A 12,634-nucleotide genomic window follows, 5' to 3' on the forward strand; every position below is an offset into this window, starting at 1 on the left:
CAGCAAACATTTCCCATAAAGGGCCAGTGAGTATATGTATTTACATATGATTTCTTTATAACTATTCAATTATACGATTATAACAAAGGCACAGTCATAAGCAATGTATAAGTGATAGTGACTGCGTTCCAATAATGCTTCATTAACAAAAACAGAGAGGAGGTCAGATTTGGCCCATGGACCATAATTTGCCAGCCTCTGATCTAGAGCAACCTGGCTATTTCGCAAGTGAGGAAATGAGCCCCAGAAAGGACATTGGATGGCTGCATTTATTAAGGCTCTGCTACCAGTTTAATTTCCTGTATTCTATAATAAGAGGTATCTTTTTTTTTTTTTTTTTTAGGACGTACATGATCATATCTCTCCTTAGTTTGTTCAAACTCTGCAAGACTCCCCAACTCCAATGGAATAAAATCTCAGTTCCATAGGTAGGCAAGAAAGTTTTGTGGGTTGATTGATGCTAATTCTTAACATCTCCTCTTCTCCCACTTCTCTGTATGGTCAGCGGCCTCCACTCCCATTCACAACAGAGGCATTCTGAAATATCCTTTTTCACGTCCCTGAATCTTTTAATATGTTATTTTCTTTATCTAGAATTATTTTCCTATTTCTTGTCATCCTGGATATTCTCTCCTATTATTCAAGATTTTGTGCAGATGTTAATCCCTTCCTTAACATGAAACTGTGTATTACTTAGGGTACAGGATAAAGGCTATAATCACAGAGAGAACCCAACATTTTTTTTTTTTGTCCAGAGATAAGAGGTCTAGTCTCAGTTCTATGAGGTCACACAATGGCCCAGATTACCTCTAGATTATTGCCCCACTGTTCCCTGGGGGTATTAATTTCCCCTAGGCAATTAAGCCTGGTTCACCAGCACCTTGTATTCATTAGGACATAATGGGGTAGGAGGAAGAAAGTTTGTTGAGGACAGAAATTTTCTTTTCTTTAAAAAAACAAACACAGGGGAAAGTGCAAACACAGTCCTCCCCTACCACAAATTATGCAGTCTAGTTTCCCATATTTGGGGAAATCGCAGAGGTCAGCACATCTGGAGTGCAATGGATAAGCCTCGCCCTGGGAAAACCACTTTCGTGATCATGGTATCTCCCCTGCCAGGTAAGTATACAGAAATGTTCTTTTTAAAGATCACGACCCCACAGTTGGATATATCACTTCCATTCACATCCATTAATCGGAACTAAGCCCCATGCATATAATAAGGGGCTGGGGCCATGCAGCCAGCTAAATCTTGGCAGGTTCCATTGTTAGAAGGAAGAAGGAAAGACTGGGTGAATGCCCAAGGAAAACTGGCTATCTCTACTGCAATACCTATTTAGCCTTAATCTCTTCTTCTCCTCCCACATCATAGACATACTTTTATTCCCAACCTTATCACCTCATTTCACAGTGACTTCCGTATTTGTCTAGATTGTAAGAACTTCAAAGGCAGCTGTTTTCCCTTACTCAGTTTTGTGACCAAGGTTTTTAGCACTAGGCTTAGCACCAAGTGAATGAATCCAAACAATAAAAATGGCAGGCCCAGAGAGCTTAAATGATGTTTCAAGTTTAGTCAGTACCAGCACAAGAGCCTGGCTCTTTCCTGCCCTGATTTGGAGAGATCATAAACAGATAGTTCTAAAAGTCAGATTTCAGATAACAGAGCTAAAGTTTTAGGAAGCACTGATAACGGCTACCAGGAGAGGCTCAGGTCAGCTCACAGGGACAAATGAGGCTCACCCACACTGCCATGCGTGTACTTGAGGGAGATTGCTCAGTCCCCATATGGCAGATGGGGACCATTGTGTCCCTCTCTCCATGCCAGCTAGCCACCCTGCACACATTTCCTAGCTCTCTTCCAACACAGGAAGTTGTTTATCTGACTGGACGTCTGAATCATTAATTGGGCCACAGAAGGCCAGTCAACATGCTTACTATGCCTGGGAAATCAGAAATCAGATATTAGCACTTTTCTTGCATGTCCTCCATCTCCTCCAGAGGCAGAAAGCACGAGCTAAACCAGCATCCCCACTGGGAAAAAGCCAAGTCTTTCTCCTTCAGGGAGGCTTGAGTGTGCTAGGGCATGTTAGATTTCAGAAGCAGGAAAATATACATTTAAACTTTAACACTAAGCATCAACTCCAACCCAGCTCTTTACCAAATAGCTCAGCATTGTTTTATTAGACACTTGCACGTGTATTCACACAAAGTGGGACATTTGATTTTCATGGAATCATTGTTCCTTTGTCTTCAAGACGTAATGCATGGATTAGTGCGGGTTTCAGGGACCTCTTCACCCAAACCCTCTCTTTAGCTATCCTGTCACCTCACAGCCCCAGAGGCTCTCAATATCGCCCGAGCTGCGTGATGTTTGCACAGAGACAGTTGGGCTGCATGTCTGTGGGCTGTTTAAGATCCTGTGAATTACACAAATCCTGGCTCTTATATCATCAATTATTCTGGTCCTTCGTGTGGGCCTGCGTGGGCTACATAGTGTGATTTCTGGTTCTCGCCCTGCAGGGACTCTTAGCAGCCTGACCTTTTAACTCACTTCTTCACTGAATTGCTTCCCTTAATTCATAATGTCCCCACCTCCCACCTTTCTCTATTGACACCCATTTTGACTGGCATGCTGATATTCCTAACTTGCACAGCTGTGTTCTCAGGTTCTCTTTCTCCCTTTTGGGTGTGGAGTTCATTATCCACCTGAAAAAAAAATTCAAGTGCAAATTTTTCCCCTTTAGTTTCCTGATTATTTTAAAGCACTCATTTCTTTCTGAAAATAAAGAGGACAGGGAAATGCTCTAGGGGGTCATAGGGAAAAAAACAAAACAAAATAAAACAAAAAACCTTTATTGTATTCAGCACTGAATTCACTTTCACTTTTAAACTAATATATATAAGCATAAACATATATCTTAAAGAATAGTTTTTGCATGAAAAATAGTTATCAGAGATAAAATAAAATATATAAATAATATAAATGTGTATATAGGTATAGATGCAGTTTATACCACTGTCTACTGGCAGAAATAGCTTCCTGAGGCCAGCTGCTCTGGGCATTTCATTCCCATTCTTTTTATTTGTTGGTTGGTTGGTTTTTCTTAGACAGGGTCTTGCTCTGTCTCCCAGGCTGGAGTGTAGTGGGGTGACCTTGGCTCACTGCCAACTCTGGCTCCTGGGTTCAAGCAATTCTCCTGTCTTAGCCTCCCGAGTAGCTGGGACTACAGGTGTGTGCCACCATACCTGACTAATTCTTTTATTATTATTTTCAGTAGAGATGGGCTTTCACCAAAATGATCAGGCTGGTCTCAAACTCCTGACCTCAACCAACCTGCCTGCCTCAGCCTCACAAAGTACCGATATTACAGGTGTGAGTCATCATGCCCTGCATCATTCTCAGTCTAATAAAGATCCAGTGTCACTTACACATCAATGTGCTGCCAGGTAACTGCTGCTGTTGCTTCATTTCTATAGCTCTCTGAAGCCAGAATAATGTCATCATCTCTAAAAGCTGGAATCTGGGAGTTGGGGTACACAGGTTGCTAAAAACTCCTCCCTAAACCCTGGGTGAGGTAGCTGCTGAAACCATGGGGATGAGCAGGTCCCATGGCACACATTGGATCCCCAGCCTGTCCATGAATGAAGGGATCATACTGCCTAGCTGGTCAGGTGAAATGTGGTCTGGCCCATGCTTAAAAACCCTCACCAATAAAAATCTGTCCTCAATCATGGGATTAAACTCCTGCATCTCTATATATTTAATCATAATTGGCATTCTTTACTTGTTTCTCTCCTGAATATGCAGATATCAAGTAATAATGAAATGCATTAAAATAATGTTTCTCTTCAAACTCCCCTGAGTGTAACACACTGTGGAATCTATATTTAGAATTTGTCTATAAGGCCACCTCCCTGGCTAATATACTGTTTATTCCAGTAGCAGTTTAACTGATACATAATTGGGGCTTTTCTAGATTACTGATTTCTTATATAATTCAATTTGTTCAAAGTCTGTACTCTGTGTGAGATATTGATTTTGTAAAATTTATTGAGACCAATTTAATAATCCAGCATATGGTCTATCTTGGCACACATCCCATGAACACTAGAAAAGTTTGTATTCTCGGCAGTTTCTCAGTGTAATGTGGCAAAATTGTCACTTACATCAATAGATCCAATAGTGTTATTCATGTCTATATCTTTACTGATTTTTTTGTTTGGTTACCTATTAATTATTGGAGAGGAGTATTATGATATTCAATTACAATTGTGAATTTGTCTTTTTTGGCTTTAATTCTGTTGGTTTTGCTTCATGTCTTTTTAATAAGGCATGTATACATTTATGATTACTGTGTCTTCCCAATGAATTGGCCATTTCTCAGTCTCAATTGTTGCTCTTTATACCTGGTTGCATGCTTGGCTTTCATTTGGCAACCAACATAATAATAGTTGCTTCAGTAAGAATCACCTATGATTGCTAAAACAGGTAGGTGAAAGTTTAATGAGAATTGGGATATTTTCATATTGTCAAAGTATCTCCCAATAAGATACTTATTAATGACAAAACAAAAATAGTAACCTTAGATAAAAAGCTTGGCAGGGACCACCTTAACCAAGTGACTAAAGTTAATGACCAGAAATAGACAAATTGATACAATTTTCTTCTGGATGTTTTGCAGTGAAAAAGACACACTATTACCTTCAAGGTGCTCCTGCCAAAAATGCATAACCTCAGGCTAATCATAAGGAAACATCATATATGTCTAATTTGAGGAATATTCTACTGAAGAAGCCCTGTGATTTCCCAAAAGCTCAAGTCCATGAAACACAGGCTGAGGAACCATTCCACAATAAAGGAAAATAAAGAAGCATGACAAGTAAGTGCAACATTTAATGTGGGATTAAATTCCAAACTAGAAAAATAATTGTTTTTACTGTAAAAAAGATCTTAGTGATACAGTTGGGAAAAATTTTATGGGATCTGTAGATTAGATACTACTATGTTATCAATGTTAATTTCCTGATTTTGATTTTTGTGTTGGTGTTTATGGAAGAATGTCCTGGTTTTTCAGAAACATAATGAAATATTTAAGCATGAAAAGGAATTATGTATGCAGCGTATTCTCAAATGGCACAGAAAAACATCTCCCGGCATGTGTGTGTATGTATGTGTACAGATCTACACACAGATAAAGAGAGAAAGGAAGAGGGAATTAAAGGGAGGCAGAGAAATGCGGTGAGAAATGTGGAGAAAAGTGGTAAATGTTAATATGTGGTGAACCTATTATTGCAACTCTTTTTTATATTTGGAATATTTTAAAAATACCATTAAGTACTCTTGTCCTAACGTCTATTTTGTCTGATATTAATGTAGTTATTCAGCTTTGTTAATTTCATTGTTCACACAGTATTTTCAATTCCACTTTCAAACCGTTACTTCATATTTAAAGTACCATGCAGTGACATTGCATCTTGCTATTGTTTTTTTTATTCTTTAATCTAACTATCTCAACCTTTTAATAGTAGGGTTGAGTTTGTTTAGATTTAATATTATTATTCATATAGTTGGATTTAAGTCTACAATTTTCTTATTATTCTGCGTTTGTCTTTCTGTCTTCATTTGGGTTAATCAAACATTTTCCAGCATTTCATTTTAATCCCTCTATTGGCTTTTCAGCTGTATTTCATATTTTTTTAATGGTTGCCTTAGAGATTGCAATATGCATCCTTGTTATTACAGACTACTTAGAGTTAATGTCAGTATTTCTATTTCTAGAAAGTAAAAGAGCTTTGCAACCTTACTGTTCTATTTACCATCTTTTTTGTGGTGTCACATCTTTTCTATCTGTAATATATATGCAATATTGTAATTTTTGCTCTAATCAAATGCATTTTAAGTAAAATGGTAAAACATAAAAATATCTTTTATGTTTATTCTTATGCTTACCACTTCTGGTGCTTTTTTTTTTTTTCTAACTTTTATTTTAAGTTCAGGTGTACAAGTACAGGCTTGTCACATAGGTGAACTTGTGTCATGGGGATTTGTTGTACAGATTATTTTATCACCCAGGTATTAAGTCTAGTACCCATTAGTTATTTTTCCTGATCTTCTCCCTCCTCCCAACCTCCATCCTGCAAAAGGCTTCAGTGTGTGTTATTCCCCTCTATAGCTCCATGTGTTTCCATCATTTAGCTTCCACTTACAAGTGAGAACACAAAGACTTAAATGTAAAACCTAAAACTATAAAAATCCTTGAAGACAATCTAGGCAGTGCCATTCAGGACATAGGTACAGGCAAAGATTTTATGATGAAGACACCAAAAGCAATTGAAACAAAAGCAACAATTGACAAATAGGATCTATTTAAACTAAACAGCTCTGCACAGCAAAATAAACTATCAATAGAATAAACAGACAACTTACAGAATGGGAGAAAATTTTTGCAAACTCTCCATCTGACAAAGTTCTAATAGCCAGCATCTATAAGGCACTTAAACAAATCTATAAGAAACAACAGGGAGTGTAAATTAGTTCAACCATTGTGGAAGACAGTGTGGAGATTCCTCAAGGACCTAGAAATAGAAATTCCATTTGACCCAGCAATCCCGTTACTGGGTATATATCCAAAGGATTATAAATCGTACTACTATAAGGACACGTACACACGAATGTTCCTTGCAGCACTGTTTACAATAGCAAAGACCTGGAACCAACCCAAATGCCCATCAATGATAGACTGGACAGGGAAAATGTGGCACATATACACCATGGAATATTATGCAGCCATCAAAAACGATGAGTTTGGGTCCTTTGTAGGGACATGGATGAACCTGGAAACCATCATTCTCAGCAAACTGACAGAAGAGCAGAAGATAAAACACCGCATGTTCTCACTCATAGGCGGGTGTTGAACAATGAGAACACATGGACACAGGGAGGGGAGCACTACACACTGGGGTCTGTTGGGGGGAAATAGGGGAGGGACGGGGGGGGTTGGGGAGTTGGGGAGAGATAGCAAGGGGAGAGATGCCAGATATAGGTGATGGGGAGGAAGGCAGCAAATCACACAGCCATGTATGTACCTATGCAACAATTTTGCATGTTCTTCACATGTACCCCAAAACCTAAAATGCAATAAAATAAATTAAAAAAAATGAAACAACAAGCCACTCCATTGAAAAGTGGACAAAGGACATTACCAGACTCTTTTCAAAAGAAAACATATATGTGGCCAACAGTCATATGAAAAAGAGTTCAACATCCCTGATTATTAGAGAAATACAAATCAAAACCACAATGAGATACCATCTAACAACAGTCAGAATGGCTACTGTTAAGAAGTCAAAAAATAACAGATGCTGGTGAGATTGTGGGGGGAAAAGGGATGCCTATACACTGTGGGTGCGAGTGTAAATTAGTTCAGGCATTGTGGAAAGCAGTGTGGTGATTCCTCTGGTGTTTATTACTTCATTCTGTAGGCCTATGAGTACCTTTCAGCATGAAGAATTACCTTCTGTATTTCCTATAATTCTAGGCTTCTGGAGACAAGACTTATTTTTACAAACCTAAAAATGTTTTAATTTGGTTATTGGCCTATGTGTATTTTTGTTGAATATGGAATTCTAGGTTGACAGATTTTTTGTATCCCTTCCTCACAGTACTTTAAAAATGTCATTTCATCGTCTTCTATCACTCATTGATTTTAACAAGAAATCAGCCATCACATACCATTGTTTTATTGGTGTAAGGTATTATTTTCTTTGGCTTTATTCAACATTTTCTTCTAATTTTTGATTGACTATGATGACTCTAAGTGTACTTGTCTTTGTTTTTCTCTTTCTTGAAGCTCACTACTGATTTTCTTGGATACATAAATTTTGTTTTCTACAAAATTTTTGGAGAATTTTTATCATTATTTCTTTAATTATTTTTCCATCCCATTACCTGTCTCCTCTGTTTTTCAGACTTCAGGTATATGGATATTGTAGTGCTTGATACTGTTCTACAAGTTATTGAGGCTTGGCTATGTTTTTCTCCCAACTTTTATTTTCTCTGTGCTTTATTTTGAATAGCTTCTTTTATTATATCTTCATGTTCACTGATCTCTTTTTCTGCTGTCTTTAATCTGCCGTTAAGTAAAATCGGTTAATTTTTCAATTTGGATATTATATTTTTCATTTCTAAAACTTCAGTTTGGTGTTTATAGTTTTTGTTTGTGTGCTATAGATTAACTTATTATGAACATACATTTCTTAAAGTCCTTGAACATATTTTTAATAACTTCTTTAAGATAGTTTTTTGCTAATCTCTATACCTGGGTTATCTCAGGATCAGTTTGATTTGTGGCCACATTTTTAGGCTTCCTTACATGTCTAGGCTTAGTATCATTATTATTATTGCTGTAGCATACTAGACATTATGGATGCTACATTAATGAGACTCTGGATTTTCTCAACCTTTTTTAGAGTATTGTGGTTTTTGCTCTTTAATGGGCAATTAATTTATTATAGAAAATGTCATTGGCAGCATCCCTAAGAGACTGCCTCCCATCATTTGCTTGAACACCTTTTGCAATGGGGAGCTCACTACCTCCTTGAAGAAACCTAATTCACTATTTGATGACTCTATTAAAAAGGTATATTTTTGTGTTTAATCATGATGTGCTGTATTTTTTATTTTAAAACCATGTCTGTTGCCTCTTAGCACTTCTTTTATCTAAAAACAGTGATCATATTTGCCATCACTCATTTTTTTCATAGCTTTTCATTTAGTCAACAGCTTTCCAGTTTCTTTTTTAACAGATATTTCATGGAAAAACTATTGAATATTGTTCAACCCCTGAAATTGTGTACCAAATTGAAATTGTTTACATACATATGAGAAATTTTCTGGGAGAGGCTTTCACAACTTTTATCAGATTCTCAAAAGCCTCAGTATGGTTTAGAACTTCACAAAATGCAGTTATTCGAATCTTCTCTCATTTTTAGATTATTTGAGACCCTATAAATAGAGCTTAAGAGAAAAGACTCTTGAGCCAAACTGTCTGGCTTCAACTCCAGCTCTGCTATGTGTCCTTAGATAAATTACATAACTTCCCTGTGCCTTCATTTCCACACCTAAAATAATAATATTAATTACCTACTGATTGGACTGCTGTGAGGATTGAATATATTGATATATACAAAACTAATTAATAGTTCCTGGCATATAGTGTTTCATGAAGATCTGTTATTCTAGAATAAAAAAAATTTTTGGAAACCTTCTGTAATATAAGAAAAGTGGATTGATCATAATCTACTTAACATGAAATTATTTTCTCAACTGCTATTGAGAACAAGCAGATGATACATATTTTAAGGAGAAATCTGGGGCCATACCTGGGATGAGGGGAAGGAGTATGGTAGAGGGCAGAAGGCGCATGTGTGGAAAAGCTCCCTAGAACCTGAAAAAAGGCAAAGATCAGAACAGAGCTTAACCTGCTGTGGGTCCCAGACTGATTACATCAGAATCATCTGGAAAGTGTTTAAAAACTTTGTATTTTGTAGTCCCACCCCAGACCCACTAAATTAGATCACTCGGACGGGTCCCTGGGAATCTGCATTTTAAAGAAGCTCCCTCTCCCACTCCCTATTCCTCATGATTCTGAAATATCCTGGTGACACATGACCATTGAAGCAGTCTTCAGAGAACTATGGGCAGATGATTCCTAAGGGCCATGTCAGCATGAGAGTGAATGCTTCTGGGTAAGGCAGTGATTAGCAGCTCCCTTGTTTTACTGATGAGTGCACAAAGAATGAGAAAGAAAACGTGACTTGCTTCTATTCACTTAAAAAACAGAAAGGTCAGTCCAAAAACTATGTCTACTGACTTCACAGCAGGTGCTTTCTGTGACACACAATTTTATCTAATGATTGTTTCAGTTGACTCAGAGGCTAGGCTTCTACCATCTGCCAAATGATCCATCTTGATTTTCTGACTTATGAGAGTCATTATTATCTCAGTTTATCTCTCTCTAAAATTGGTACAGTCCTGAACTCAAGGAATTAGGATGCTGTGAAGTTTAATTAATGTCTGCTGATTCCCCAGATGCCTTAGATGAAAGGTGCTATATTGATGCAAAGTATTATGATTATTATAGTTTACCAGTTAACAGGGTCAGATCACCTGCTGGGCTATACATTATGTCACATCTGAAAGAACAAGACAGAAATGCTAACATATTAGCTGCTGCCTGGAAATCCAACCTGACCTTGAGCTTGCCCATTCCTTATATTCCTTATACCTGAGCATGAAACCCATGTCACAGCAATGGAGAGGATGTGCAGCTTTCTACAGCTCCTAGAGAAAACTTGTTGAGAGGCAATGGGATAAAAAGAAATGAGCTCCAGCTTCGGGGACAAAAGAGTATGGGTTTGGGTCTTGGTCTCCTTCTCAGTAACTGAGTAACTACCAGGAACTCTTCTCCTCTTGATTTAATGGAGATAATGCCTAACTTTGACAGGTTGCTTTAGGTGTGTAAATAAGGTAACGTACGCAAACCACTTTAGGTAGCATGTGATGCTTACTAAAGGCTGCCTGAATGATGGATTCCAGAGGAAAAAACTGATGTAAAAATATCAGGAGAGAAAATAATAATGAAAGAGAAGAGTGGAATCCCAGACCATTTCCAGTCTGTAGAGATTATATAGCTACACTGAGGCAATCAAGAAAATAATGTTAACCTGATATTTTCAGTCAAAATAAAGGCATGTGGAAGTTCATAAAGTTACTCTGTTCTTATATGAACCCTGATAGGTGACTTTTACTGTCTTCATTTTACTGATGTTGTAATTGAAGTTCATAGACTTGAAGTCACAGAAGTCATGAATGGTGGAGATGTGCTATGACCTGCATTCTTTTTGCTACGTGACATCTACCTCTCACTCATACCCACATAGTGGACACAATGTGTGTGATTTATGGTCACATGTTTTTCATTTTAATTTTATCCAAACACATGATTTAGTATTTGATAAAGTTACTTTTGCAAATCTAAAGATATAAAATAAATTTAAGGGATCATTTTAATATCTCAACATTAATTTTATTTTCTTCTCTCACAACTCTGCAAGGGAAACAGAATGGACATCACTTTTCTCATTGTATTGACCTGGAAACTGAGTCCCAGAGAGCATAAAGGCCCACGGAGTTACCAATTAGCATAGTTTATATAGAGATCAAATATCTCTAGGGAGTTTACATGCATTTTGCTTCCTTATTTTGTTCCCAATCAAAAGATGAAATCAACATTTCATAAAGATTATTAGGCAGGGCATATACGTGAAAACAGACTCTCCTTTTTATCTCCCAAGCTCCCAAGAGTAGAAGCAGTCACCTTCCACCTAAACTGAAAGAGGCTCTAGGAAATAAACACTTTCCCTCAGCGAAGTCACGGGAGCTCCCAAGTGGGATATTTTGTGCTCGAGATATTCAGCCCTCAGTTCCTCTGTCCCCCTGCTATGTCCCTGAGCAGCAGTAACACACTAGCCACCCAGGTGAATAACAGCCTTCTTCACTGTGGCCCCTCAGGGTGGAAATGATCCGAGGGATCCTCAGAGGGCTCGATGCTGCAGGGAAGTTGCAGCTGAGCCTGAGACAAGGCAAGGTTCACTGAGGTCTGGGGTATTATTCTGCTTTTGTTCCCATCCTGATTAATATCACAGCTAATGACTCTCCAGACTTGGTGATACATGATGGTCCACTGAGGACAGAAAAAAAATTGAACTTTTACGGATTAAATAGAACATCTTCATATGCTGAAAAGTTTTGCAAATGAATGTAACTCACACAAAATTATGTTGGCAAGGAGAGTGGCATGGAAAAAACTTTTAAGACCAGGGAACAGTGAAACAAAGACCTAGTATAGAAGACAGGAAGGCAGAGAAGAAAATGTAATAATGTGTATATTTAAAGAGAGAGAAAGAGACACACAAAGGAAACACATAGCTTAGGTAAAGGGGCAAAAGGCAAGGTAGAAATCTATACAAAGTCTGATACATATTAAGGGCACACTTGATTACTTTAGTGAGTGGACTCATAGAGGTATTCAATAATATTCTGCAGACATTTTGAATACTTATGTCATATAAAGATGTCTGCTAAACTTGTTTGTTCAACAAATGTGTATATTGAGCACCTTCTTTACGTTAGACACTGTTAGAATCTGGAGATACAATGATACACCAAACAAATGCAAAACCTCCTCGCTGAAGTCTAATGAGAAAGACATTGATTAAACAGAAGAATACAAATAAATAGATAATTTTGAAGTTGCAGTTACAGTGATGGATAGATATATGGGTGTAGAAAGACATGTCTGGCAACTAAGTTCCATTAAAGTGTAATATAAGAAGGAAAGGAATAACAGAACATAAAATCTGCTTTTTGTGTTATACAATTTTGAGGTTCAGATGAGTAGAACATTGATCAAATTCATTGAGAAATGTATCTATTACATCCATTTTAAGAAAATTAAACATATTTAGAAATTAAATAACTGTGGAATAGCTCAAACATGTGTAAATGCATAGAACATGATATTTGAAATAGCTATTCATCATTGACTACCATAATTTAGGCTATAATTTGTAT

General features: G+C 37.3%; 1 non-coding gene across 1 annotated transcript; it reads right to left on the reverse strand.

The window, feature by feature from the left end:
* Positions 1-963: 963 nt before the first annotated feature.
* Positions 964-1,127, reverse strand: LOC119466867. Its single transcript, XR_005195368.1, has one exon. It is a non-coding gene; the product is annotated as a U1 spliceosomal RNA (small nuclear RNA).
* Between the last annotated feature and the right edge of the window lie 11,507 nt (positions 1,128-12,634).

The sequence above is a fragment of the Cebus imitator genome, unplaced genomic scaffold, assembly GCF_001604975.1.
Source record: "Cebus imitator isolate Cc_AM_T3 unplaced genomic scaffold, Cebus_imitator-1.0 Scaffold236, whole genome shotgun sequence".
In the NCBI taxonomy this organism is placed as follows: domain Eukaryota; kingdom Metazoa; phylum Chordata; class Mammalia; order Primates; family Cebidae; genus Cebus; species Cebus imitator.